At 46.7% G+C, this 27825-nt stretch overlaps 1 protein-coding gene across 14 annotated transcripts in view; it reads right to left on the bottom strand.

Moving 5' to 3' along the window:
• Window positions 1–14482, bottom strand: part of PTPN3 (protein tyrosine phosphatase non-receptor type 3) — a 120128-nt gene extending 105646 nt beyond the window's left edge. For 9 of the 14 annotated variants that reach the window (XM_078350228.1, XM_078350193.1, XM_078350201.1 and 6 more), the window contains exon 1: window positions 14394–14482. The gene's annotated coding sequence lies outside the window, so the exon portion shown is untranslated. Of the gene's footprint in view, window positions 1–13838; window positions 14113–14393 lie in introns of those variants that run through there. The other 5 variants (XM_078350196.1, XM_078350219.1, XM_078350190.1 and 2 more) reach the window with 1 other exon arrangement.
• Window positions 14483–27825: the final 13343 nt, after the last annotated feature.

Below are 27825 nucleotides of genomic sequence, written 5' to 3' on the forward strand. Positions count from 1 at the left end.
CAAAGTTCTCACCGGGCTCTTACTATCAGTCTCCATCATCACCCACAATCTGATTCCAATGGAACCCGATGGACACCAGATGCCTGGTTACACCTGCCCCTTTGAGGTGTCTCCAAGCAGCCAGGCAGAAAGCTGGGTATAAGCTGTGCATGTCTTTCTCTACCATCTCCTCCGCAAGGATCCCCATCATTAATCATGTTCTGGATGAATGCCGCTCAGAGTGCGGTCTCTGGACCAGCGGCTTCAGCATCACTGAATACCTGTTAGAAATGCAGAGTCCCAGGCCCCACCCCTGACCTACAGAATCTGAATCATTTTAAAGTGAGAGAGGCTGCGCTCTCCATCCTAATTCCAACTTCCTCCTCTTCACTCTGTCGCCAGCTGCCATCCTTTGGTGCCTTCAACATTTACTAAGCGAACCAACCCCAACCTCTGGAGTGTCCATGTCAGGCAGAAGCACCTCAGCCCCACCCTGCCCTGGGTGGCACACACCAACCATAGCGCTCTCTACCTCAAGCTGTGGACACGTCCCACGGCAGTCCCTCTGTCCAGACAGCTGAGCCAGCACTGCCTGAGTACTTAGCATGCCGCTGTGTCAACAGGAGATCATCACACAATCTTGTGAGGTGAAGACACCATGGACATTCCACTGTGGAGAGGTGGTCGAGGCTCAGGAGGCTGGAGCAGGGCCTTGGAGAGAGCAAGTAGGGGTGTGGGGATGGTCCCAGACTTGCCACCTATGCTGAGAGTTAACACTGAGCATGGAAGCCTGGCCGAGCCACCTCTGTGGAAGCTTGGAGCTGAGGAAGGACATCTGGATATGAAGTGAGGAACAGGCCCTTGGCTGGGAGCTAGAACTAAGAGGTGAAAGTCATGGAGAACACGTGGGAAAGGAAGTAGAGGCCAGATCCTGAAAAACTCTTCAGTGGTGGACTGAGGCACCTAGACTTCGGAGGAGACAGGAGGGTAGTGAGGTTTCTGGAGCAGGCTGGTCAAAGTCAGCAGCACCCTTGTTTGAGATCCGTCCCATTCCCTCACCCCACATCTACCTGGGACTTGCTTCTCTGACCCTCCTGCTGTGGCAAGATCCTGATCCTCCCAGGTGCATGCGGCTCTACTCCCTGCCCACTCATCCTCACACAGTCCTCAGCCCTCTGTGAACCCCATTCTGGGCTAGGACAAAGCCTGGCTCCCAGGCTCCCCTTCCAGTGGTTTCCCCAGCTGGCTCCTCAACAGCAAAGGCTTATCAAGAGTCATATAAGGCCAGGTGCAGTGGCTCATGTCTGTAATCCTGACACTTTGGAAGGCCAAGGTGGGTGGACTCAAGACTAGCCTGGGCAACATGGCGAGACCCCGTCTCTACAAAAATGAGCCCACAGTTATATTCCCCTTTGAAGGCACCACTTTCTGCCTGAGGCTGAGCCATGGTCACACCTGGAAGGTCTTCTAAAAATACAAAAATTAGCTGGGTGTGGTGGTGTGCGTCTGTAATGCCAGCTACTTGGGAGGCTGATGTGGGCAGATTGCTTGAACCTGGGAGACGGAGGTTGCAGTGAGCCGTGATGGCCAGAACTCTAGTCTGGGTGATAGAGTGAGGCTTTGTCTTAAAAAGGTAAAAAGTAAAAAGAGTCATATAAGATCTAGCCCCCAGGTCCTTGCCCTCTTCTCCTGTGACTGGCAGCACCTTCCCCAGGAGAGCTCCCCTTCCATGCCCAGTCTTCTATGACGGAATCATCAGTTTCCACACTCATTTCCTCCTATGGAAACCAGACTCTTCTCCCTCCCCTTCTACCACCATCCTGAGAAGACTGAGTAAGGGAGAGCCTCTGCCCTGGAGCAGCTCAAGAGAGGGAACTCCTTTGCAGTGTGTACCCCTTTAAAGGAAAAACAGTCTCAAGACCCACCCCTGACCCCCATACACCCCTGCAACTGGACCTTTTAGTAACTCTGAAGAAAACTGAAACCTTTGTTGGTCTTTGGAAATTCTTTTAATAGCAAATAACCACTGCAACAACAAATCTCAGTTTATGATTAAAAATATTTAACTTTACATAAAACAGAAAACATTACAACACAAAACTTAGAAATTCTTGCACTATGAACAGATTGAAGACAGGTCTGCAGGACTCTGTGAAACACATCTCCTAGAGTCCAGCTACTCAACAAATGGTACCTTACGGACCCCATCCCAGCATCACCTGGAAGGGTGCTGGAAAGGCAGAGTATAGAGCCCAGCCCAAACCTGCTGAGGATGTATTTGCATTTTAGCATGAAAGCTTGGGAAGCCCTGGCTTAGAGCGTACATTTTGCGGGGTTGGAGAAAAGATGAGGAAAAGCAAGGCCAGATGGAGCCCACACAGAATGAGGTGATCTTCTGTGCTTTTTAAGGGAACATTTTTCTGGTAGCTGTGTGAAGGAGGTACAGGCACAAGGGGCCTATTTGTGACAGTGAGCAAAAGAGGAAAACGACAGAAGTGAGCGAACTCAGTTTGGGTGGAGTGGAGAAGAGCGGGTTGGAGAAGGGATTTCTGAGGTGTGGTGGGCAGGCTTGGGGGACAAGTGAAGAGTGACCTTGGGTTTCCAAGCAAGAAGACTGTGTCACTAGTGGAGAGGACATTTTTAAGAAAGACGGTGATGAGCTCTGTTTCAGAAATGCAGAGGAGGGCCCGGGGGGCCACTCATGAGAAGCTGTGCAGACCTGATATATACAGGATTGGAAATGCCCAGTGATATGCTTTGGCTATGTCCGCACACAAATCTCATTGAATTATAGCTCCCATAATCCTCATGTGTTATGGGAGGGACTAGATGGGAGGTAACTGAATCACAGGAGCAGTTACCCGCATGCTGCTGTTCTCAGGAGAGTGAATTCTCACAAGATCCGATGGTTTTGTAAGGGGCTTTTCCCCCTTTTGCTCTGCACTTCTCCTTGCTGCCACCATGTGAAGGAGGTCGTCTTTGCTTCCCCTTCTACCATTGTTTTAAGTTTCCTGAAGCCTCCCCAGCCCTGTGGAACTGTGAGTCAATTAAATCTCTTTCCTTAATAATTACCCAGTCTCGGGTATGTCTTTATCAGTAGTGTGAGAATGGATTAATATACCCAGAGAGGACCGGACTGGAGACCCAGACCTATGAGCCCCTGAGCCCCTGACAGGACCAGATCAGTTTACCAGAAAAGGCCTACAGGACATAAGAACAGAGAATAAAGGGAACAGGCAGCAGCAGAAGAGCCAAGACGGGCTGGAAAGCAGGAGGGGACAGGAGCATCACAGAAGCCCTGGAACAGAGAAGAATTTCTCTGACCAAATTAGCTGAGATATGAGAACCTGCCTCTGGTCTTAACACGTGAGCAGTCTCTGGACATTGCGGCAAGAGCAGTGTTGCTCAAGTGGCAGGTGGGGAGCCTGGTAAGTGCAGGACGGACTGCTCTAAATGCCTAAACATCCCACTTGAGACTGTGAGTTCCCTTTCATCAAAATTGCGTCTTTCCACACACCCATGCTTGCAGCAGCATTATTCACAACAGCCAAAAGGCAAAGCAACCCAGTGTCTATCAACAGCAGAATGGATAAACAAAGTGTACTGCAAGCATACGACACATTAGTATTCAGTTTTAAAAGGAAGGAAATTCTCCCACATGCTACAACATGGATGGACCTTAAAGCATTATACTATGAGAAATAATCCAGTCACAAAGGGACAAACACTGTATAATTCCACTTACGTAAAGCACTTAGAGTAGTTGAATTCATAGAGATAAAAAGCAGAATGGTGGCTCCCAGGAGCTGGGGGAGGGAGTTACTGAATGCGTATAGAATTTCGGATTAGTGAGATGAAAAGAATTCTGTGGATGGTGGTGACGACTGCACAACAATGTGAATGTACTTAACACCAATGAATTGTGCACTTAAATATCATTAACATGTAAATCGTATGTGTATTTCACTATGATTAAAAAATTAAACATCACTCCTTTTTTATAGGTATAGAAAACCTGAACTCCTTCAGGAGTTTGTGACCAGCCTGGCCAACATGGTGAAACCCCATCTCTGCAAAAAATACAAAAATTAGCTGAGCACTGTGGCGCATGCCTGTAATCCCAGCTACTTGGGAGGCTGAGGCAGGAGAATCGCTTGAACCTGGGAGGCAGAGATTGCAGTGAGCCGAGATGGCACCACTGCACTCCAGCCTGGGCGAGAGGGGATTCTGTCTCAAAAAAAAAAAAAAAAAAGAAAAGAAAAAAGAAAGAAAGAAAACTGAACTCTTGGAAGTGAACGGTATTTCTCATCAACAGAAGTGAAAGTAAATGTTTTTCAGTTACTGCAAACTGTTCCTCCAGGAGGCTTGTTGGTGAGAGGGAAGGGAGAAATCAGGTGGTGACCTAAAGATGGGGCCGGCTCCACTTTCAGGTGGTAGGAAGTTAGTGGAGAGGGAAGCCTGAGCCAGAGACATTTACTTTTCTAGACTGGAGGAAAGGCAGCAAGAAGAGAGGGGCCAGAAAGTGAAGAGATAAGGTAAAGGAGGCTCGCACAGACGGCCTTGAGCATCACAGGGCAACAGGTGGAGGTGGTGGGGTCACCTGGAGAGGTGAGGGGAGAAAGCTCAGGTGGAAGGAGGATGATGCAGACTGAGAGCAGGGAGGGCCCAGCTGGCCTCAAAGCACAGAGGACATTATCTGAAACTGTCAGGAAACCCTGGGCAGCAGACCTCAAAGGGCAGTCCCGGCAGCTAAACTAGTGGCATCATCAGAGAGCTTGTTAGAATGTAAACCTGCCGGCCTCACCAGAGGCTCTGATTCAGACCAAGAGAATTACACACTCTGGGGGTGGGGCCCAACAGCCTCTCTTAACTAGCCTTCCTGGTGATGTGCTATAGTTTGAGAAACACCACTACAGGATGTGGAAATTCAGTAGAAGGTATATATCATCTTTTTCACATAAAAATAAACAAACAAAAAAGACAGCCTAGCAACTCCTACATAGAGAAATTCACAAGAAATGCCTAACTGCTTCAATGCCAATACAACACATTTCTATAGTTAAGAGAAATGCCAAAGGGTATTAACCAAACAAAAATACATGGCCTTTCTGATAAACTTCCTTGGATGAGATGTAGAAAACACACCCAAGATCTGGGAGCTGGAAATTCTGAGACACGGGTACCAGCTCCTGCTCTGCCATCAACTGTATGCCCTTGAGTATGGTACATCCCTTGCAGAGCCTCGATTTTCTCCATCCACAAAAGAGGGAGCTGGAAAAGGCTTTTCTAAGATCCCTTCCAGTTCTGACACTGTGACAAGCTCTGTCCTATAAAAAGTGACCCCAGACTAAATGCTTTTAAGCAGCTGTGTGGGGTCGGAAGGAGGTGATTAGTACTTTTTTTTTTTTCCAAGACAAAGTCTCGGTCTTTTGCCCAGGCTGAAGTGGTGCAATCTTAGCTCACAAAAACCTTTTTGCCACCCTCCCTAGCCTACCATGGGTTCAAGCCATTCTCCTGCCTCAGCCTCCCAAGTAGCTGGGATTACAGGTGCCCACCAGCACTGCTGTGTACTTTTTTGTATTTTCAGTACAGGCAGGGTCTCACCAAGTTGGCCATGCTGGTCTTGAACCCACCAAGTTGGCCAGGCTGGTCTTGAACTTCTGACCTCAGGGGATCCACCCGCCTCTGCCTCCCAAAGTGCTAGGATTACAGGCATGAGCCACCACGCCCAGGCGGAAGTACTTTTTCTTGAGACAAAGTCTCACTCCATTGCCAGGCTGGAGTGCAGTGGCGTGATCTCAACTCACTGCAACCTCCACCTCCCAAGTTCAATCAATTCTCCTGTCTCAGCCTCCTGAGTAGCTGGGACTACAGGCACATGCTACCATTTTTAGTAGAGACGGGGTTTCACCATATTGGTCAGGCTGGTCTCCAGCTCCTGACCTAAGGTGATCCACGTGTCTAGGCCTCCCAAAGTGCTGGGATTACAGGCGTGAGCCACAAAGCAGTAAAATCTAATAACACAGTTAAACCAGAAAGTCTTTCCAACATTCAGCAGTACTAGTATCTTGCATTCTAAGAACTGGAACATTCCTTTACTAACTGGCTTTTCCATTAAAGCTGCTGATGCCTAGAGTAATAAAAACACTGGACAGTGTTCTTAAAGCTCACATGACTGGGATGCTTCCCAGAAAACAGCTCCATGATCATCACATTCTCATCCTATAATACTTTGCAATCCAAGAAGGCAAGGTTTGTATTTTCTCCTAGGCAGAAAGTGAGTTGAAGAAACAGACTGTACGGATCCCAGGGCCTGACCTCTTGACCAGAGTGTCTGGTCACCTGATATTACAAATCTAGGCTTCCTGATAAATGGCCCTGTAGTGACCTTGTTACTGGGATCCCTAGATGCTGGCTTCCTGCCCAGTTTCTCTGCATCCAAGTCCCTGTCTGCACCTACTGTTCATCCAATGCCCATCCTCTTGTGCCTGGATCCCCTATGCCACCTGCTTCCCTGCCTTTGCCAAAGGTCAGAGAAACAGTCATGATCTCAGAACTAGGGCTGGAACAGGGACGTGGGTGTTGGTGCAGGAAGAAGAGGTGGAAGTGTGAGCACTAGAGGAAAGAAGATAAGGCCTAGCGGGACTCCTGCCTCCTGCCCTTCCTTGCTTACACGCCCTGGCTCTTACATTCTATTAGAAACTGGTCAGTGAGAAGCACAGTTGGCTTGTTCGCCTCTGTGTACATCTACCATAAACCCTGTCCCTGCTTCTCCATCCAGTCTGGGTATGTGACTGAGGTCCCAGACTCTGCCAGTCCCTGTGGCAGGAAGGTACATAGTGAGGTAAAGGCTGACAAAAGGCCAGTGTGGCAGGCACAAAACTGGGGAGTGGAACCCCACTGGAGGTGGGAACACAGAGGTGTGGGGACCAAAGCCACAAACATCAGGCCTGCAGACCATGCAGAGATTAACGTTGTCTTTATCCATGCAGAAGATTCCTAGTGCTAGAGGGTTTTCCATGCTGGTTCACCCAGCACTGATATCAAACTCCACGTCACTCTTAAATAGGGTGACCACCTGTCCCGATTTACCTAGGGCAGTCCCGGCTGAGGCCTGTCAGTCAGGTGCAATTATTAACAGCACCCCTTTTATTCTCAAATTGTTCTGGTTGGAATGATAAATTGTAGTTGCACTACTCTTGGGGTTCTAGGCCTGTGAAGTCAGAGTTGCAATTAGAGAAGGCTACTCAGGATTAGCAGGGATCCCCAACCTGGTAAGTCTCACCCCTCATCAAACATTCCATTTGCCTCTGCAATATCCCTGCCAAACCATCATCTGGCTTCTGCTTGTATACCTGAAAAGACAGCAGGCTTACTATCTTCTCAGGAAGCCTTTCTTTTGGAGGGAAAGCTTTGTTATAAAAATAGCAGGATTCAAACCTGTATACAGTATGACTGCAACTAAATAACAACATCCAGGCCAGGTGGGGAGGCTCACACCTGTAATCCCAGCACTTTGGAAGGCCAAGGCAGGTGGATCACTTGAGGTTATGAGTGCCAGAACAACCTGGCCAACACGTCAAAACCCCATCTCTGCTAAAAATACAAAAAATTAGCTGGGCATGGTGACCATGCCTGTAATCTCAGTTACTCAGGAGGCTGCGGCAGGTGAATCACTTGAACCTAGGAGGCAGAGGCTGGAGTGAGCCGAGATTGTACCACTGCACTCTAGCCTGGGTGACAGAGTGAGACACCATCTCAAAAACAAAAACAAAAACAAAAACACATCCCTCAGCAGGGAAAGGTGTTGGGGTGGAGGAAAGCAGAAAATCTCTGACTTTCCCCTTGCACCTCCTTCTATCTCTCCTTCTGCTTGTTCAACATATATTTACTGAGTGCATTTGATGGTCCAGGCACTGTGCTTGGCACTGGGTACAAAAGGGTGAGTTAAAACAGACTCAAAGTGAGGGGCATTCTACAAAATAATCGGCTTGCACTTTTCCAAAAACGTCAAGGTCCCAAAGGACAAAGAATAGTTGGGGGACTGTCCTAGTTTAAAGGAAACTAAAGAGACACAACAACTGTATGCAACCCATGACAAAGATTTTTTTTTTTTTTTTTTTGCTATAAACAAGGACATCACTAAGACAACTGGCAAAACTTAACGTCTAGGCTGGGCATGGTGGCTCATGCTTATAATCCTAACACTTTGGGAGGCTGAGACGGGCGGATTACTTAGGAGTTTGAGACCAACCTGGCCAACATGGTGAAACCCCATAGCCACAAAAAGACACAAAAATTAAAAATTAGCCAGGTGTGGTGGCACACACCTGTAATCCCAGCTACCTGGGAGGCTGAGGCAGGAGAGTTGCTTGAACCCAGGAGGTAGAGATTGCAGTGAACCGAGATCACGCCACTGCACTCCTGCGTGGGTGGCAGAGTGAAGGAGACTCTCTCTCAAAAAAAAAAAGTATATAAAACTTAAGGTTTCTAGATTAGGTAAATGGTGTTGTAGCAATATTAATTTATTGATTCTAAAATTTGTATTGTAGTTATGGAAGAGAATATCATTGCTTTTAGGAAATGAATGTAGGGGTAAAGGAGGCATTGATAAATAATCCTCAAATATTTCAGGAGAGATATATATACACAGAGAGGGATAAAATAAAAAGGGTAAAATGGTAATGTTGGGGAATCTGGGTGAAGAGTTTATGAGATTTCTTTGATTTATTCTTGTAACTTTCCTATGGGTCTGAATTGGATCAAACATTAAAAGAAAAAAAATAAAGCTTAGAAAAAGTTTAAAAAGAAAGAAAAGGAGACCCTGGCTTCACACAGCTTACATTGCAGCTGTGAAACAGGTACTAATACAAATAATTACACTAATTAAACTGCGAAATTGCCACTAGGAAACGTGCTATAATGAAGAGAGATCTGGTAGCATGAACATTTATAGCAACAGTTTAACTCAAGTCAGGAAGGTGAGCTAAGGCATCTGCAATCGTGGAGCTGAGACCTACAGGAGAAAGTGACCAATGGGGAGGGGAGAGGGTTCCAGGCTCTTGCAGGCCCTGCAGCAGGAAGGAGCACAGTGAGGTGAGGCTGGAAAGAGCATGAACACAGCACAGGGCCTGTGGGAGATGTCGAGAGACATCAAAAAATGATTTGTCTAGGCACAGACTTGGGTTCAAATGCTGGCTGCAGCCAGGCAGGGGTTCAGGCCTGTAATCCCAGCTCTTTGAGAGGCATTTGAACCCAAGGATCACTTGAGCCCAGGAGTTCAACATCAGCCTGGCAACATGGCGAGACCCTGTCTCTGTATTTAAAAAGCAAAACAAACAAAAAACCCCCCCCCAAAAAAATCTCGGCTGTGCTGCTTACAAACATTGTGCCCTTTGGTAGATACTTCATCTCTGAGCCTCAGTGTTTTTGTCATATCTGTAAAATGGGGCTGGAAGGAGTCAGTAAGCTTTTGAGGCTAAAAAGCACCATTTGTTCCCTATTGGGACTCAGTACAGAAAATTCACTTCACTCTACACTGCTTAAACATTTACTAAAAGCTTGTGTATCCTAATATGGGACCTGAATTTTCCAGGATGATCCCAATTTCAAATCCTCTGTCCTAACTTTCCCCATAAACCATCAAAATGCTTCAGAAATTCCACTCTCTCAGTATCCAAACACTTCTCAGGCCTCCTCCTGCACAAAGCAGCGGCACACACATTCCTTTTTCACACTACAGATCCTAATCTTTGGTTCAGAAAATGTAGTCAGCAGAGTCCTGCCAGCCCCGTAAAGGAAATGGGGTCAGGGAGAAAAATCCATGGCAGTCAGTGCTCCATTGCAACTCAGACTGTAAAGGCAGTTTTATCTGTCATCGATGTAAAGGCAACCAGGGGAGTCCATGCCACAATCAGAGCATCATCCACAGAGGGACATACACTGGGCAGAGGAGCTCAGCCCCCACCTACTTGTACCTGGGAGGCAGCCTGGCCACACGGTTGCTGTGAAGATGAAAAAAGTTCAGTTAATATTTGGAGGGCACTCACTACAGTGTGTGGCAGCCAGTAAGCACCAGATTAGTGTTGATAACTAAAACCAGAGACATCCCCACAGAAGTTACTCCTGCCTCAAAGATAACACAGAGGCATCGCTTCCACCCAGGTGAAAAGAAGGAGACTCGGCACTTAACCCTGGGCTGGGCGAGGCCTGGCCCATGTAGAGAGATGAGGTAGATCCTAACCACAGCAGATGGGTTCTGCATTAGTGAACACCAAGAGGCTGGACTTGCTGAGTGCAGTGGCTCATGCCTGTAATCTCAGCACTTTGGGAGGCTGAAGCAGGAGAACTGTTTGAGCCCAGGAGTTCGAGACAAGCTTGGGCAACACAGTAAGACTGTCTCCACAAAAAAACAAAAAATTAGCTGGGCGTGGCGCACATGCCTGTAGTCCCAGGTGTGAGGTATGAGGAGGACTGCTTGAGCCCTGATCAGGCCACTGCACTCCAACCCGAATGACAGAGTGAGACCTTGTCTAAAAAAACAAAACAAACCAGGCTGGACTTGGAGAGGCCTCATGCCTACAATACACAAAGTCTCTTCATGCCTTTGCCCCTGCTGTTTTGTCTGCCCCGAATGCCATCTTGTTCCTAACTTCAAGGCTCAATTCGAACTATGTCTTGAAGTTAGAACTAACTTCTCCCCATGGTTAGAACTACTCCCCACAGTGTTTCCTGATACCCATCAGAATGAATGGCTGAATCCTCTGGTGTCTCTTGCATCTAGCTTATCCTTTCAAAGCACTTACAGGACCACGGACAGATGGATGGAGATGCATATATACACATACACAAATGTCACTGTCTTCCCAAATCCACCATAAATCCTTCCAAGGCAGGGGTTCAGCATTCACCTCTGCAGCCCTATGGCCTAATAATATGGTAGAGACTCAATAAATGTCTGAATTTGCTGTTAAATCTGTGCTCACGCCTGGTCTTGGAATAACAAGTAAACCTGGGGGCAGCAGGAGGCTTCAGGTGCACACACAATCCGAAGCTCAGTAGATGCAAGATTTCTGGGTCTTAGAACCCACTACCAAATCTGATTTCAGCCTGGAGCCTACCAAGCACTTCCCAGGTCCTTCTCAGCCAGAAAAAAGAAGACACCTATCAGATCAGAGTCTGAGGTCACCTGGACCCAGCCAAGAGCAGTGTGGACACTGAGCTGGTCTCCTCCCGTCTCTCTGTTAAGAGTTGGTATGAAAAGCTGATGCTTGGGTAGGCTACCTTGACCCCACCAGCCCTTCCAGGGCAGGGTATGTGCTGGGTGTCTTCAGCATTTCAGCTTCTACAACAGATCTTGGGAACAGATAAAGAAGAGCTGTCCCTGCTTTCCAGGACAACAATGCTGAAAGGAAGGTGAGCTCTCCTGGAGAAAGATGTAGGGACTACAAATTGCTGGCCTCCTCTCAACTACCACAAACTGTGAGGGCTGGGGAACGGCAGGGTACCATGTCTTCTCCCTCCCTCCCTCCCTCCCTCCCTCCTATCCCCAAAGCTCAGCCCTTTTGGTAGGTAATGCCTGCCCTAGAAAACGTCATCTCTTGTGTGCCTGGACCTATAGTTCAGAAGGTCAAAATTGGTCCCTTTTGCTCCTGGTCCCACTTTACCTTTGCTAGCTCAGTTTCCTTATCTGTAAGTTGGGGAGCGGGTTGGGGTTTGGCAGCAACAAATCCCAATGTATGTGAAACTGTCCAGTTCACAGCCAACAAGGCATTGGTCTCAATTCCCTGAAGCCAATTACCACCTTGGAACCCCAACTTCTTCCAGGGATAAGATTTGTCTCTGACCTTGCCTCCCTAACCAGGTCTCTGAGACTTGAATGAGAATGCTAGAAACTCCCAGAGTATCTTCTGTACGATAAAAGATGAATTGAGAGCTCAGAGACATGACTGGAGACATGGTGTGGGATCGTGAATCTGCCTCCACGGGAACTTGGGCTTTTTCTCCTGCCCAAAGCTGTCTGAGGGCCCACCACCTGTCTGGCCTGACCAGGGCCCGCCCTTTCCTGCAGGGAAGTGGATGCTGGCACCCGGGATTCTCTGGGCTCCATGGGACTACTCCACATCCCCACTCAGCACTGCATTTGCCATACAGAAGTTCAATAAATGCCTCAGCTACTTTGAAATGCCTTCAGTAACTTGACCTTTTATATTCCCCAGCTAATGTGTAATTTGCATATATGAGTCCTTTTTAGGAGATGGCAAGTCACCAGCGACAACGCAGGATCAATACAGAGTATTAGGCATGTTCTATTCTAATTCTCTGCAAATTGGTATTCCATTAACTGCATGTGGGATTTATGGGAGCTCGCTATAAACGAGAATATTTAACTAGAACGGCCTACTCTGTCAGATAATAGCTTACGTTGTTAATTTTCAACTAGTCAATCTCAAAAAAAGTTTCCAGCTTCCAATATATTTCACATCTTGATTTAATCATCCAGAAAGTCATTTCATCAAAGTCTCCATACAACCAAGGGCAGGCAGCTTGATGCAGATGAAAAAGACCTGCCCTTGGAACCAGGAGACTTGGGTTATATCCCAGCTCTACCACATACTGTATAATTGGCTGCTGAGAGCCTCAATGTCCTCAACTGTAAAATGGGAGTGACACCAGCCTCACAAGGGAGTTGTAAAGATTAAACGAGATAATGCAGGTGAATGTACTCTAAGTTCTGTAAGGCTATGCAAAGGTTGGTTATTATAAAAGCACAAGCTGCATGTTCCCCAAAACCTATAATCCAATAAAAAATTAAAAAAAAAAAAAAAAAAAAAAGCACAAGCTGAAATTCTCAAACAACTCAGGCTAATGACAGAAAGCAAGAATTAAATTGGTGGTTCTAAAAGGATGTGGGGGTGGCATTTTGCTCCCTAGGGGACATCTGACAATCTTGGAGGCATTTTTAGTTGGCACAACTGGGGGACAGGAATTGCTACTGGAATCCATAGACCAGAGATGCTTCTAAACCCCACAGTGCCCAGGACACAAATACTTATCAAACCCCAAATGTCAATAGTTCAAGGCTGAGAAATCCTGATCGAAATAATCACTTAGAGTTGGATTCGGGAGATTTTTATAACAGAAATCTTCCTAAGCAGGCATTACTTTCTCCCATCATCTGCTTAAACATTTGCAAGATGGATCATCTTGCAAAACAGCTCTTTTCTAAGTGCAGCCAAACTGCCAACTTCTGGAGTTTCTGAATGTATAAAACTGCTTTTAAAGAAGATGCTCTCTGATTACAATTCGGCTAAATTGTTTTTCCCAAGGCCGTCACTTTGGCAGAAGTTCTCCTGGGCACAGAGACAGGGTCTCTCACTCCACCACTGGCCCCTGAAGATGGTTTCCTAATTCTAATTTCCTGCTGAAATGAGAGCCACTAGGGTCTCTAAATGAATTAAATTCACATCACGCCAACTGCTTGCTAGCTTTGTGCCAGGCACGGTGCCAAACACCTCCACATAATTTATCCCACTTAATCCACCAAACAACCCAGAGAGGTGGGCATTATTAGCAGCTGTTTGCAAGGGAGAAAACAGGACCAGAGAGGTTAAACAACGTGCCCAAGGTCACCAGCTGGCCAAGGGGGCGCCCAACTTGAACGGAGGTCTCCAGTTTCCAAGTCACAAGCTCTTTCCACCAGCTCGGAAAACCCTGGTGTCAAGTTGTCTCAACTTCCCATGAATTTTTAAGACAACAGCAACTTCTAAGTAAGTTTAGGTAGCTGAAAATGGGAATTTCCGGGGGGCTGGGCACTCTCACAAACACTCCCCCCGCTGCAGCTGTCTCGCCGCAGGTACCTGATAAATCATTCCATATCGGCCGCGGAACGGGGAGGATTTATTGGCGCTGGAGTTTCGTGCCAGGCCCAGGAAATGCCATCTTTGAAAGCCGAGAGGCGGATTCGCCCTGGGAACCAAGGGCTGGCCGCCGCGTTTGGCTGGCTCCCTGAGGGCTGTGCGCCCCCTCTGCGCCCGGAGCCGGGGTCGAGGCGGCGCGGGGTCCTGCGGCGGCGCCAGCAGCACGGGCTCCGCGGGTAGCGCCCGCCCCTGCCCGGCCGGAGCGCACGCCCACGCTCCGGCGCCGCGTCCCGGCCGCCAGCCCGCCCCGGCCGAGCCCAACCCGGCGCCCCGCCCGCGCCCTCCTGCCCAGTCCCCTCCAGGTGAGCGCGGCGGGACGCCCCTCCCTGCCCCGACGTGGTGCGGGGATCCTGGGGCCGCAGCACCCGCCAGCCCGCCCGCGCGTCCGCCGCACGCCCCAGGGACGGGTGGGGGCAGGGTGGCGCCGATCGCGACCCCGGCCCCCGGCCGCCCCGCGCCCTGCCCCTGGCCCGCTGTGGTCGCACCGGCTCGTACCTGCAGCATCCGGAGGCGCAGAGCGCCCAGGTAGGTCGCGCGTGCGGGCGGCGCGGAAGCTCGCTCGCGGCGCGACCTGGCCGCCGTCTGAGCATGCCCAGTGCCGCCCGCGGGCGGTTCCCGCCGGCCGGGCTGGCCGCGACGGGCCCGCGCGCCGGGCTGGGGGCGGGCGCCCGGGCCGGCCTGCGGTGCTCTCCCGCCCCCGCCTCGCCCTGGCGCGCCCCGACGCTTCTCCTAGGGCCACCGGGGCTCTTCGCCGAGCTGCGGGCAGGCCCTGAGTTTCCTCGCGCATGCATGCAGCCGTTCGTTCCACAACATGACTGGGCACCTACTGTGTGCCTAGCCCTCAGTGATTTCATGCCTAGGAAAGGCAAGCAGTCGGCGCCCAAAGAAACTTTGAAACGAGGAGTTTTTGCGCGACGGATGCGCGGTTGAGCTGAGGTCCTACTGACTCCCAGTCCAGTTCCCTTGGCACTAGTAAGCTTCCCTGAGATTAAACCGTCCCAAGGCTCACAGGGCCCCTACCTGATCTGTGCTCCTGCTTCCCACTTTCTTCTCATCTCACACCTGCCTGCCTGCGGCTCCTAGGGCATCTTTCTGTCCATCAGACACTCGAACTTCATCAGCCTCAGGACATTGGCGCGGGCCTTTTCCTCTGTGGGACGTCCTGGCCCATTTTTTCACATGGCGGGCGCCTTCTCATTGTACATAGGTCCCCTCCTCAGAGAGGCCTTTCCTGACCACCTTCCTTGATTAGCCCTCTGCCACTCCATGTATTTTATTTTCTTCATAGTATTTAACACGATGTATCCATTATCTGCAATTATTTATTGAGCATCTATTTCAGTTCTTCTCTCGTGGTGAACAAATAGACAAAAATTCTCTCCCTCTGGTGGAGTTTGGGGGAAGAGGGACAGGTAACATGGCAAATTAGCAAACTATGTAGTATACTAGAAAGTGACAAGTTCTAAGAGGGAAAAGAGCGGGGTCGGGAAGTTTGAGGGTGAAGGTACGCAGTGAATTTTCAGGGAAGCGGTCGGATCTGGCCCTTGAGCCGATAGGGCGGTCTATCTGACAGATCGGGTAACTATCACTGAGGTGATAGTGATATTTCAGATAAGCGGGGAAGAGCATTTCTGGCCGAGGGAACAGCAAGTGCAAAGACCCGAAAGGGCTCCGGGCTGCTTAGGGAACGGCAAGGAGGGCAGAGGAGCAGATGAGGTCGGTCTCTTTGGCTTTTCCTCTGATTTGTTTGATTCTCATGTTGTATTTCCCTCCTGAATGTCAGCTTTGGGGCTGTGGCTCTGCCTGTCTTTACTGCAGTGACCCAGCTCCTGCAACACTGTCTGGCATACAGTAGGCGCTCAAACATTATTTGTTGAATACGTGAACGCAGGGAGGCAGAGATGGCTGGAACCCTCCAGTCGCGCCTGGGTGCCGGGTCCTGGGCCCCGGCAGCCCCTGGAACCTCATTTCTGTCCTTGTCCACGAGTCGCACGTCCCAGGATAGCGCCGCCGCAGCGGGTGCCGCCCGGGCGTCGCGTCGTGGGGAATTCCGACGGAGCCCGGGAGTCCCCGGGTCCGGAGCGCACGCGCTGCGCCCTGCCTGGCCCGGCCCGGCCGGGGCTCAAGTCGCTGGCAAAACCTGGAGCCGCGACACCCGCCCAGCACCACTAGGACGGGCGTGGAGCGCACTGGGCATGCTCGGAGCCGGGCGCGGCCGGAGCCCCGGGAAGGAGGAGCCCCCTGGAGGGGCAGGCGAAGCTCCCCGCAGAGCTCCACCCAGTGCCCCCGGGCTCGGCGGGAGGCGTTTTCAGTCCTTTCCCCGCTGCGTTACCCTCTCTGTGCTTCAATCATCGTGAATACCTATGCTCCGATCTGGGCCGCGAGTTGAAGTTGAATGAAATCAGGAACGTGAACGTGCTTACACCACCTTAAAGATCCTTTTCCTGAGTGCCTACCTCCATCAGCCGTCATCCTCATGCCAGTTTGCCAACTGCTGAGATGAAACCGAGGTCAGCGGTGGATGTGTGAATTCTTGAAGTTATGTTAATTTGCTGACCCCTAGACTGAAACTACCTTTTCTTTCCCCACAGCTAACAGCCATTAGCTTAAACGATGCCCTCAAATTTGAACTAGAAACATGTGTACACCTAAAGGAAAGACCTAAATATTTTCAAAATCATGCATTTCAAATCACCATAACAGAAGCAGAAACTAAATGAAAGAATACTCCCCAAATTGAAACAAACTAAGTACTCAACAAAAGAGGGATGATGAATTAGGTTATGGCATATTAGTTGAAATAATAACTATTTTACAGTAAGTTAAAAAAGACCGTGTTGCAAAGGGAAAACTTAGGGTACAGTGTTAAGTGAAAAAAAAGCTGAAAATAGGTTGGGTGTGATGGCTCCCGTCTGTAATCCCAGCCCTTTGGGAGACCCAGGTGAGAAGGTAGCTTGAGCCCAAGAGTTCAGGACTAGTCTGGGCAACTTAGCAAGACCCCATCTTTACAAAAAAAATTATCCAGGTGTGGTGGCATGCACCTGTGGCCTCAGCTACATGAGAGGCTGAGGTAGGAGGATCTCTTGAGGCCAGGAGGTCAAGGCTGCAGTGAGTTGTGATGGCTCCACTTCCATTTCAGCCTGTGTGACACAGAGACACTCTCAACAAGAACAAAAAATCTAAAAACAAATAGATTGTGTAAAGATGGTGTTGACCCATTCACCAAGACTAGAAGGAAACATGGGAAAATAGCTAGTCTGATTCTTTTGCAGTAGTAAGGTTTTTTTTTTGTGTTTATTAATGTCACAATGACATGTTTGCAATCATAAGCATTTAAAAGATCAAATTAAACATTCTTGTTTTGTGTAAACAAGAATGTTATAATGACTGCTACTATCAAGCTCAAGTGTGATCAATATTTTATATATATTCTCTCTTTAATCCTTACCATCACTACAGAGTAAGTGTTTTAGCTGTTTTATAGACGAGAAAACTATCTAGGGGCTGTTCACAGCTAGTAAGGGGGTAAGGAATCGAACACAAGTCAGTCTGATCTCAAAGCCAGGGTGTTAGGTTTTATGACACACTGCCTCTCTGTGTAGTAGAGTATCATGTTTTGATGATAAGAGAAGCCATATGTCATTTCACTTTTTTGTATTTTTTGCCTTATTTTCTATACCCTTTGAGGTGTTTGTAGGCTACAGATTACCCTTAAATGTTCTAGTCTCCTGTTACTGTTTTATTCTTGGGGCCAAAATGTTAAAGTCCATCCTTGTAAGGTGTTGTACCTTGAGTGACATGAGATTATTACTACCAGCAACCGTTGATTTTATAAGCTCCCAAACCTTATATAAATGGGGCTTTTGAATGGACATATAATCTTCTTAGTCTATCATTGAACCCAGTCAAGTCTAGAGCAAATTAAGGCCTAATTGGGAATAGAGCTGTACTAAGTCCCAGATAGACTGGTCCAGAGAGGTCCCATATAGATTACTGTCTCTGGGCAATCACTTTGGAGGCAAGATCACAACATGATGGAACCACCTGGTCCATGGACTCTTCAGGACTTTGCTGTGATGAAATGATGGAGAGCTGACAGTCCTGATGATGTTGGCTGAGAGAAAGCCAGGACTCTAAGAGCAGCCCTCCTCCTGCAAAGCTCAAAAATATAGTCAGCTCTCTCTTAGTGCCAGTAGACTGTACTTGGCTCAAAAATCCAGAAACCACAGAAAATAATAAAAACAAAGAAAACAAAAGAGCATGATTTATTGGAGAGGAAGATATGCTACAAACTGAATATACATCACTGGTGATGGACCAGGTTCATACAAGAGGAAAAATAGATGAACAACTAAACACGATTATTAGCAGCATTCCCAGAAGCTGCCATTGGGGCAGGAAATCTGGTGCCAGGCACTGTATGTAGGCAATTGGCTGAGGGCATTTATAGGAAGAGTTTCATGGAAGAATCACTGAGGATTGTCATTCACATCAAGACTCTAAGTCTGCCCTACTTGTACTGCTCCAATGATTTACAAAGCAGTGCTCTGTGCTGAGATGCTAATGCTCATCAATTATTTGTGCTGTTAATGCAAACTCACGAAGAGCCCGAGAATCCATAAATACATGGGCAAGTGGTGCTGTTAGAACGACAGGAAAAGAGTATGATGCAAAATACACATGGTATGGTATGTGGAAATTAACTAGGTTGAACCATAAACTGCCAGGTTGAGTGCAGTGGCTCATGCCTGTAATCCCCGCACTTTGCAAGGCTTAGGTGGGAGGATTGCTTGAGCCCAGAAGTTCCAGACCAGCCTGGGCATCATAGTGAGACCCTGTCTCTACAAATAAGAACAAAATTAGCCAGATGTGGTTGCATCCATCTTTTGTCCCAGCTACTTGGGAGGCTGAGGTGGGAGGATCACTTGAGCCTGGAAGGTTGAGGCTGCAGTGAACCTCAATTGTGCCACTGCACTCCAAACTAGACAACAAAGCAATACTCTATCTCAAACAAATAATTAATTACTTGCCTTTTTATGGGTCAAAATGGTTGAACATTGGCGACTTCCTATATTTCAACTTAATACATACACATAGAACAAAAACTAGAAAAACTGCACCAAAATATTATTGGTGGTGTGTCTGAGTATTGCATTTATGTGCAGAGAGGCAAGCTATGGAAGTTATCTTTTACAAATTAGTATGATTTCAAGTCTGGACATTTTTTCATATGTCTTCATAGTTCTCTAAATCGTTATGTATGTTTCTTTCGTAATATGGAAAGATGAAATAAATTTAAAAGTTAGCAAGCTAAAGAAAATTATGTAAAACGAGGGAAAATGGCTACTCTGGAATTGCACAAAAAAAGTAAGAGGCTCCATTCATGGAAGGTGAAGCCTACCCTGCCTACCGACAAGGAAGAGTCACCAGGTGTGTCGAATGCCAGCAAGGTGTTTATTCCTGGCCCAGGAGTGAGAGGGTGATCAGCCAGGAGCATGCTAGAGAAGTGTTAGTCAAATTCAAGACACTTCATCCCCTGAGCCTGTGTTCTGAGGCTCCTGGAATCGATGGATCTCACTTTGAGAAATACAAACATTTCAGTTTAATGTTTTATCTATTGAAAAATGTCTTTTCTGGCCAGGTGGGGTGGCTCATGCTTGTAGTAATCCCAGCACTTTGCAAGGCAGAGGTGGCCGGATCACCTGAGGTCAGGAGTTTCAGAACATCCTGGTCAACATAGTGAAACCCTGTCTCTACTAAAAAACCAAAGAAACAAAAATTAGCCGGATATGGTGGCATACACCTGTAATCTCAGCTTCTCTGGAAGCAGAGGCAGGAGAATCGCTTGAACCCAGGAGGCAGGGGTCGAAGTGAGCCGAGATCATGCCACTCACTGCACTCCAGCCTGGGTGACACAGTGAGACTCCATCTTAAAAAAAAAAAAAAGTATTTTCTCTGCAAATTATCACTGTAAAAGAGGGGTTTTGTCTGCAAAACTGACAAATTTAGTATGAGTACAAGAGCAGTGATGAAGGGATTGTCAGACACTGGAAAATTCATTAAATATTTATTATGTACCTACTATGTATCAGGTACTATTCTAAGTGCTTGGGAGACATCTGTGAACAAAGCAAAAATATCGCTGCTCTCATGGAGCATACAGTCTAATAGAGCAAACTACAAGGAACAATAAACATGAGAAATAAGTGAATTGTAAAAAGAGCAGGGTAAGTGTAGTAGGGAGAGGGATGGGGGGCAGAGAGTTGTAATCTTAAATAGAATTGAGAAACGTAATCTCTTAAGCAAACACTTAAGCAAAGACCTGAAGGACATGAGGGTGTTATTGTTGCCGTATCTGAGGGGAGAATCTTCTAGTCAGAGAGAATATGCTGGGCAGTACCAAGGCCCTTGAGGAAGCCTCCGTAGATTAAAGAAGCTGGTGGGCAAAGGAGAAAGCTGCAGGAGATGGAGTCAGAGAGTTACCAGGCACTGGAATTTGAGGGCCCTCCCTTCATCTGCCAGCCCCAAGAAGGACTCGGCCTTTCAGTCTCAGCTGGACAGGAAGCCAAGTCAACCTCATGGTTGCCAAATGTGCTTGTCAGCTCATCAAGAAGTAAATTCTTTCCCTTGAGGTGGCCAGCTAATGCTAATTTGGTGGTAAGCACAGATTCAAATAAGGGAACCAAAATTATGTAGCAGCCCTCTGCTGTCAGGGGGTCAGCCAGACCGTCCAGATTATGCATATATTTTTAATATTATCATAGAGCTAGAAAGATAATATTAAACAATAAACTCAGATGATTCCCAGACTGTCAAGAACGCTTGTGGGAGCCCTCAAGCATGGAAGGAGTTTGAAAAACACTCTTTGGGTGCACACACTGTAAAACTGAGAGAGGACCAGACCATAATGGACCCATGGACCACCATATGGATTTGCTGCCACATGGGAAAACAAATATGAGTGTAGGGACTTTAAGATCCTGCTCTGGAAAATCGGCGCATTGAGGATGCTTCCATCAACAGAAACTGAGACGATGAGACATGCAGAGAATGGAGTTGGTGTCCTGAACTGCAGCTGACCGTATTTAAACAATGGCCTCCCCTGAAACGGGTGGTGTCATCTTACAAAACCCACGGAAAATGGATTTGTCAGGAGTCTCTCAACCACAACTTCAAAGTTCATATTCTGAAAACAAAGACAGAGAAAAACACCCAGGTAATATAGAATAGTCGTACACTGGTCATGACTTTGAAAAACCAGCAACGATGAAGGAAATAATCAGTAATCCCTAATAGAGGATTCTAGGGATGATAGTAAGAATAGTGAAGGCCGTGTTTCTAGAACTATGATCCAGGAGCCATGTATATCATGATCACCATATCACCATGGGGCAAGAAGTACAGGTGGAAAACCAGACTCCTGGGCTGAGCCAAGACCTTCTGAATCTCTGGGTGTGGCACCCAAGAACCTGCATTTTATAATTTACTATAATTTTTTTTTTATATAGAGTCTTGCTCTGTCACCTAGGCTGGAGTGCAGTGATGTGACCATGGCTCACTGTAGCTTCCACCTCCTGGGCTCAGGTGATCTTCCCACCTCAGCCTCTGGAGTAGCTGGGACTAGAGGCACATTCTTTTGTTTGTTTCTTTGTTTAGATGAGGTCTTGCTATTTTGCCCAAGGCTGGTCTTGAACTCCTGACCTCAAACAGTCCTACCTCCCGAAGTGTTGGGATTACAAGAGTGAGTCACTGCACCCAGCCTATAAGAATCTTGTATACACCAAAGTTTTATTAACTTCTGTCCTAACCTCCGATATATGTACACCAAGAACATAGTCTGAGTAATAAACTAAAGGATGGGAAATTTTACTAATGGTCTTCTAGGTATCACTGATGCTTGGATGGATGGAACTGAGGATCAGAACATCAGCTTCTTAAAGGAGGTGCACATAGAAAGGGGTAGAAGGAAAGGGGAGAAAGAGATGGAGAAAGGGCATGTCCTACCCACAAATAGGGATCTTCAGCTTTCAGGCTTTCTGACCTTGACCTTGGGTCTCTGATGTTATTCACCATGCTCTCCTGAGACCAGAAGCAAGCTAACCATGTGACTGGAAAGGCAGGGGTAATAGGGGTAGTAGTGGTGATGGTGATGTTTGCTAAGAGCAATGGACCTTAAAATAAACACATTGAAGTATGTAGGATACACATACAACTGAAACTGGAAAGGTCATTACCTCCCAAAGAGGAACTGTATGAGAGGGGTAGGGGAAGGATGAAAGTTTACTTTTTGCCACAAACCTTTTTGTACCTTCTGAATTTTCTTCCTCCTCTTCCCCTCCCCTCTCCTCTCCTCTCCTTTCCTTTCCTTGACATGGTCTATCTGTGTCACCCAGGCGGGAGTGCAGAGCTATAATCTCGGCTCACTGCAGCCTCAACCTCCCAGGCTTAAGCAGTCCTCCCACCCCAGCATCCTAAGTAGCTGGGACTATAGGCACATGCCACCACACTTGGCTAATTTTTGTATTTTTTGTAGAGATGTGGTTTCGCCGTTTTGCCCAGGCTGTCTCAAACTCCTGAGCTCAAGCAATTCTCCTTTCTTGCCTTCCCAAAGTCCTGACATTATAGACATGAGCCACTGCGCTCAGCCTGAATTTTTTACCATTTGATGTATAACCTATTTTAAATAAAAAACATTCTCATTTGGAAAAAAGTAATGAAACATGCATATTTTTTCAAAATTATTTTGGTTTCCATCTTGGCTCCCTCCAAATTTTGCTGACCAAGTGCAAGCCCTGGTTTCTTGATAAGCCAAGGCTCTAACTATGACCAGGGCACAACAATGCATATCTTGCATGAGAGAAACAGCTGTAGGTGAAACACTCTCACTCCTACTGGAAATTTACATGGCTGAGGGATGGAACAGAAGAGACAGCTTTTGGATGAGGATAAAAGAAAAGGGAAAAAATGGTTTCAGTGACCCTGGGATCAAGAATGATGCCTTCCTGATAAAGTTGGTAACAGAATGGCCAGAGAAGTGAAACAGAGAATTCCAACTGCTCAGGCCTCTGCTGGAATTCACATCCATGAAAAGATGGTCCTCTGAAAACCTGTTGTTGCTTGGCTTACCATTTCATTGCTGAGAAACTGGAAACCTGTCCTGGGCCCAGGAGAACACTGTGCTCCTAATTCCTGGTGACATTTTAAGAACGGGGGATGCTATTCAGTCTGCCCAGTGATCTGGTGCTTCTAGTGTTGCACAGATGACACACCACAGGATTTCCTCAACTGCACCCTGGCGTTCTGCAAGGATGCCTTTCTCATTTTTTCCATGGTACACACAGTCATTGCAGCACAGTCCAAATGGACTGTCCAGCGATGTCTCTGTAAACATGAGTCATGTGTGAAGTTAAAGGAATCCATGTTCAGCCAGGGACAGCAGAGTTCCTAAGGCAAATCATCTTCTCATAAGGGGTGCAGACTGAGCAGGGTCATAGGACTTCTTGCTGAGATGCCCAAGCAAGGCCCAGGGACTCACTTTGTACAGCAGTCACTAAAGCTTATACCCATAATACTCTTCTTCATCCCTAACTTCACCTTCCAGGGTGAAGTTCTCCAGCTATCATATCAGGAAACATTACTCTTTCCCCATTTCTCACCTTCTTGGGTGTCTCTCAGTTTGGTCCTGAATGCCAGCCCCTGTCAAGCCTTGGTCATACCAGCCCATGCACAGGCACAAGCCTCTTTCTTGCTTCCTCTTGAAAAATGAAAGTCACCTATATCAACCTCCCAGACAACACATTCGAGCATCTCTGCCTGTTGAAATCCTGGTTAAGGTCCATCTCAGAAACTACCTCTTCCCAGATTATCTCCCCTGGCTATGAGCTCTCTAACCCCTGCACCAGAGAATATTTGGTCTGTTTTTCTTTTATGCTTCTCATCACATTTTGACTTGCATAGAGTTACCAATGTGCGTGCCGCTTTTAGAAAGATCTTCCTGAAGTCACATAGGCTGTGACTATTATGTCTAAGCAAGATATGTAAAGGGCTGTGTGCCCCTCGCGAAAAATTGCTTGCTTTTCTGCAGTGAGCAAGAAGGGTGATGTCATATCTAAAGGTTCTTTGTCAAAAGTTCTTCCAGAATTTTTCTTGCTAGCTTAATAATCAATCAGTGGATAGATAGGAAAGAGATACAGATAGATGCAGAAAGATGTGTCCAGCAGTGTCCCAAACAAGGTATAACTAATCTGAGAATGGATATCACTATGCACTCTAAATTTCTTGCCTATGTGAAATAATTAAAGAAGTTAGGATGTCCCCCCCTGACCTCCACTCCCAAGCGTCATCTAGTTGTGTCGGAGGTTACAGGTGCACAGTGGCTCATGCCTATAATCCTACCTCTTGGGGAGGCTGAGGTGGGAGGATTGACTGAGGCCAGGAGTTTGAGACCAGCCTGGGCAACATAGTGAGACCCTATCTCTATTTTTTCTTTAAAGGAAGATCTACAGGTGAAGGGCACCCTCCTTTGTTGTCTGCCTGCATTGTTGAGTGAGCTAATTCCAAACCAGCTCTGGGGCCTGTGACCTTTATATTTGGTCAGAAGAACTAAAGAGTCAATAAAATCCCTCATCGAAATTATCAGGAAATGAAGGGAAGCTAAAACTCTCTTGGTGTCTCATGATTTCATTGCAATCTAGAATTGCCTATAGTACAATATCAATCATGGGAAACTGCCCCAATGTTGTCAGCCTCTGTGACAGTATTTTATTCTCACACTGTAGAGAGGCAACCTTCATATTTCTCTCAATCTTGCACAATCTGTAGTAAACAGCTTTCCCTTTGGTTACCTAGTTAGGCTCAGGTGCCTCTCCCTCTGCATCATCTACTGGATTCTCACTTTAACACATTATATACAGTTGTTTAAGTCTGCTACTCCAACTGTTAACTGTCTAGCATGTTTTCTTATGCTGGGATCCTAGATAGAAACTAGCAATTGCTTAGAGTGTGATGAGTGAGTGAATTAGTTGAAACTGAATTGCCATATTGATATGCCTAAGTCAGGCCAAGTTCCTTGACTTACTCAGGCCAGTGTGTTATTTTCCATTACATTTAGGTCAGTGATATTTTAAAAATGTGCATAGTACTAGCACATATTCAAATGCCAATTCGCATGAGGGAATAATTTCCCAACAGTGTTATCTAGCTTCTTCTCAAGTTCCCTGGGTGGAGGTCAGTTTTTGTAGTTCATGTTGGGTTCCTGAACCAAACACAGCCTGTGTCAGTTATGGAAAGAAAAAAAAAAAGAGGCAGTTTTCCATGGTTTGGATACAGAGGTGACCGTGGGAACATGTACAGCTCTGTCTGTAGTTCTGGTAAAGTCCTTGAAAACCCAACCCAGCCTGGCTATCCTGTGTACCCGCACGGAAATGGGGATAGACAAGGCCTGTCAAACAAGAGGAAATGAAGCAAAAGGAAATAGACCCATTCTGCAAAGCCATATGGCATATGCAGCAGAGGAAAGTGTTGGCCCCATTCAGGAGGGAAAATATCTGTTTAGCTATTTATTAGGAAACATTGAAGTAATCTTACAAACTGTGCTATATAAAGAAAAAATATGAACACCATCTATTCAATGGAAAAATCCAAATGCAGATAAAGGCTTATGAACAGAAATGAGTCATTATAGCACTGCTGATAATCGCTAAAGAAATATGAAACAGCTGGGTGCAGTGGCTCACACCTGTAATCCCAGTAGTTTGGGAGGCCAAAGTGGGTAGATCACCTGAGGTCAGGCATTCGAGACCAGCCTGACCAACATGGAGAAATCCCATCTCTACTAAAAATACAAAATTAGCCAGGTGTGGTAGTGCACACCTGTAATCCCAGCTACTGGGAAGACTGAGGCAGGAGAATCACTTGAACCCAGGAGGCGGAAGTTGCGGTGAGCCGAGATCATGCCATTGCACTCCAGCCTCAGGAACAAGAGTGAATCTCCGTCTCAAAACAAGCAAACAAAAAAGCAACCAGAAGATTATAAAATAATATGTCTCATTGATTGTTATATAACTGAAAATTATTTTATAAGGAGATTGTAATGATGTGGGAAAATGCTAGTGCTGGATGAAGAGTGTAAGACAGAAAGCTGTATTCCCAGCCTAACTTTGTTAAGAAAAACACATTTATGAAAAAAATTCTGAAAGAAAATGTGCTAAAAGATTTCTCTAGATAATGCCATGACTAGTGATTTTAATTTTCATTTTTGTATTTTAAAAAAGCATTTATGTGTTATTTCAAAAATCAAAAAGAAACATTAAAAAAATCAATATTAAAAAAAAACTAATATTAAACACAAAATTTTAACTTTGCTCCCAGCAACACATAAAATATTTAGGGAAATAATTTTATGTCAAGGCGATTAAAGCACTGACCATGGGAATTTTATGACTCTCCTATGGGAGGTTTCGCTGTGGTGCTTAAGATACCCATAGTGTCCTTCTCATCTCCTTTACACCAGCTCTGCTTGCAATCCTGCTAAGTCCTAGAATCCCCATGAGTAGGGGTGACTGTGAGCCTTGGAAGTGCTTAGCAAGACCAGTTGGATTCCTTCACCTGGGAATTTAAACTGGAGAACAGCAGGGAAGTGAGAAGATACACAAAGAGATGTCAAGTTCAAGAGGCAGCCACAGTAACTGTGACAGAATGCAGTGACTCCTCCCCCAAAAAAAAGTAACTCTCTGGGATCCACACTCCTGTGAATTTCTCTTTCACACTGAGGCTAAGCATGACCATAGGACTTGGTTTTGCCAGTATGCCAATGCCTATCAAATATCTATCTACCTGTCATGTTTGTCATATGACAGGTAGATATTTGATAGGCATTGGCACATTGGGGTCAGCCCTCTTGGAAACCTGAAACCACCATGCTCTAAGAAGCCTGAGATGAACAACTTCATGGAGAGGGGTCCAGCCATGCCAGGTTTATCTCAGCCAAACCCACAGCAGATCTGTAGAAGAATTGCCCGGCCAACATGTTGCATCATGACGGGGAGTCGGGGGGTGGGAATCATTGTCCTTTTCAGCCACTAAGTTTTAGCCGTGGTTTGTTACCAGCGATGGATAACTGAGGCAGTCCCAACAGGAACTCCCGTGGAATCCCAGAATTATTTTAAGATAGTGGTTCTCAAACTCCCAGCATTCAAAGAGCTGAGTCAAAATGTAAGTGTCTTTAGGGGAGAAACATTGTTGGCCTTATTTGCCTTTATGTCCCAGTGCCTGGAATGGTATTTATTATGTAGCTAGACCTGAAGAAATATTTGTAAATAAATGAACAAATGGATCTTAGGAGTTTGTTTAAAATATGCCCACCTCTGGAGATTTCTAACTGGGTAGGTCTGGGTGAGGTCCAGGAAACTGCATCTGAGTGATGCTGAGACAGGTGGCTTACAGACCACATTTTTGTCATCAGGGCCTCAAATTATCCTTGCAACCAAAAGAGGCAATTGACCAATCTTCCAGCTGGCCGTGCATCAGAATCACCTGAAGAGCTTCTTAACAATATTGGCTCCAGATTCTCACCCCTGCCCTACCAAATCTGAATCCCTCTGGAGGGGGAGACTCACAGTCTGTATTATAAAGAAGCTCCTGGGGGCAGCTGGTGCAGCTGGTCCACAGATTGGAAGAGATTTTTGCTGGATTAACCAACACAAGTCTCCAAAAGCCATCTGGCAGCCAAACACACTTTTCTCACTCCCGAGAACAGAGAACACACACCTACTCAGTCAAACATTATCACGCTAATCCTTAAGACTTTTAAAAACAGGTTTCATTTTTATGTCGAGAAGTGTTTGTTAGGGACTCCTGCTAAGTCTCAGGGTCTCATCTGTCAAACAAAATTTGGCATCACCTGCTTCCTGAATGCCGTGAAGACTAA

The sequence above is a fragment of the Callithrix jacchus genome, chromosome 1, assembly GCF_049354715.1.
Source record: "Callithrix jacchus isolate 240 chromosome 1, calJac240_pri, whole genome shotgun sequence".
NCBI classification, from domain to species: domain Eukaryota; kingdom Metazoa; phylum Chordata; class Mammalia; order Primates; family Cebidae; genus Callithrix; species Callithrix jacchus.